Source organism: Rattus norvegicus, chromosome 7, assembly GCF_021556685.1.
Source record: "Rattus norvegicus strain SHRSP/BbbUtx chromosome 7, alternate assembly SHRSP_T2T, whole genome shotgun sequence".
Classification (NCBI taxonomy): Eukaryota; Metazoa; Chordata; class Mammalia; order Rodentia; family Muridae; genus Rattus; species Rattus norvegicus.
In genome coordinates, this window is record NC_141540.1 from 17,592,067 (window position 1) to 17,594,506 (window position 2,440).

At 47.5% G+C, this 2,440-nt stretch overlaps 1 pseudogene; it reads left to right on the plus strand.

The window, feature by feature from the left end:
• The first annotated feature begins 208 nt into the window (after window positions 1-208).
• Window positions 209-1,540, plus strand: Dmap1-ps4 (DNA methyltransferase 1-associated protein 1, pseudogene 4; annotated as a pseudogene).
• The last annotated feature ends 900 nt before the right edge of the window (window positions 1,541-2,440 follow it).

Sequence of the window (2,440 nt, forward strand, 5' to 3'; positions counted from 1 at the left end):
CAAAAGGAAACAAATCCTTTAAAAGAATACAGAAAAATACAATCAAACAGAAAATGAATATGATGCTTCAAGATCTAAAAAATGTAAGTAAAAGCGATAAAGAAAACATAATGGGCTTCAGAGAGAGATAATCTGAGGAGTGGGCTACAGCTGGAGTACTCAGATACTGATCCTTGACCACTGAATGCTACCTCATCCCTCAGGGGTGATGGCTACGGGCACAGATGTACGAGACAGTCTAGAACTCGGGGATCCAGGAGATGCCGCTGCTGGGACGGACCATCGGCAAAAAGGATATTATCAACTCGGACAAGAAAAGTGCAAGAAGTCCTCAGAGACTCTGACCTTCAAGAGGCTTGAGCATGCATCGGGAGGTCTATGCTTTCCTTTACTCTGACAAAAAGGATGCACCCCGACTACTTCCCAGTGACACTGGTCAGGACATCGAAAAGTGAAGGCTAAATTGGGGTCCAAGAAGGTTCGATCTTGGAAGCAGATGCCATTTACCAACCCAGGTTGAAAGGATGGTGCTATGTTTTTCCACTGGTGCCGAGCAGTAGTGGAGGGCAAGGACTACCCTTTCGCCAGGTTCAATAAGACAGTGCAAGTGCCAGTGTACTCAGAGCAGGAGTGCCAAGTCTACCTTCATGACGATGCATGGACTAAGACAGAGACTGACCATCTCTTTGACCTCAGCCGCTGATTTGATCTGCGCTTCGTAGTTATTCACGATCGGTATGACCACCCGCAGTTCAAGAAGCGTTCTGTGGAGGACCTGAAAGAGAGGTACTACCACATTTGTGCCAGGCTTGCCAACGTGAAGGCTGTGCCAGGTACAGATCTCAAAATACCAGTATTTGAGGCTGGGCATGAGAGACGGTGGAAGGAATAGCTGGAGCGACTTTACAACCAAACCCCAGAGCAGGTGGCAGAGGAGGAGTACCTGCTCCAGGAGCTCTGTAAGATTGAGACCCGGAAAAAATCATGAGAAGCACAGCCAAGATCTGCAGAAGTTGATTTCTGCAGCAGACACCACTGCAGAGCAGCGGCGCACAGAATGCAAGGCTCCCAAGAAGAAGCCACCCCAAAAGAAGGAAGCTGAGAAGCCGGGTGTTTCTGAGACTACAGGCATCAAGTTTCCAGATTTTAAATCAGCAGGTGTGACATTATGGAGCCAGCCAGTGGATGAATCTGCCCAGCTCTGTGGGTCAGAAGAAGATCAAGACGCTGAAACAGATGCTGCTGGAACTTGGTGTGGATCTGAGCCCTACCCCCACAGAGGAGCTGGTGCATATGTTCAATGAGTTGGGGAGTGACCTGCTGTTACTCTAGGAGCTCAAGTAGACCTGTGCCAACTGTAAATATGCGCTACAGAGTGCTGAGTGGCCCTGCCATACCAGCAGTGGGACCAAGACCGGCTTCTTCTGAGCCAACAGTGTCTGAATCTGGACTTGGTCTTGACCCTAGCAAGGACAATTCTGAGAGGTCTACCTTTATATGTTACTTGGCCTTTTTCCCTTACTGCTTTTTTTTTTATTAACTTGAGTGTTTCTTATTTACATTTCGAGTGTTATTCCCTTTCCCGGTTTCCAGGCAAACATCCCCCTAATCCCTCCCCCTCCCCTTCTTTATGGGTGTTCCCCTCCCCACCCTCCCCCCATTACTGCCCTCCCCCCAACAATCAGGTTCACTGGGGGTTCAGTCTTAGCAGGACCAAGGGCTTCCCCTTCCACTGGTGATCTTACTAGAATATTCATTGCTACCTATGAGGTCAGAGTCCAGGGTCAGTCCATGTATAGTCTTTAGGTAGTGGCTTAGTCCCTGGAAGCTCTGGTTGATTGGCATTGTTGTTCATAAGGGGTCTCGAGCCCCTTCAACCTCTTCCAGTTCTTTCTCTGATTCCTTCAACGGGGGTCCCGTTCTCAGTTCAGTGGTTTGCTGCTGGCATTCGCCTCTGCATTTGCTGTATTCTGGCTGTGTCTCTCAAGAGCGATCTACATCCGGCTCCTGTCGGACTGCACTTCTTTGCTGCATTCATCTTGTCTAATTGGATGGCTGTATATGTATGGGCCAATTGTGGGGCAGGCTCAGAATGGTGTTCCTTCTGTGTCTGTTTAATCTTTGCATCTCTATTCCCTGCCAAGGGTATTCTTGTTCCCCTTTTAAAGGAGTGAAGCATTCACATTTTGATCATCTGTCTTGAGTTTCATTTGTTCTAGGCATCTAGGGTAATTCAAGCATTTGGGCTAATAGCCACTTATCAGTGAGTGCATACCATGTATGTCTTTCTGTGTTTGGGTTAGCTCACTCAGGATGATATTTTCCAGTTCCAACCATTTGCCTACGAATTTCATAAAGTCGTTGTTTTTGATAGCTGAGTAATATTCCATTGTGTAGATGTACCACATTTTCTGTATCCATTCCTCTGTTGAAGGGCATC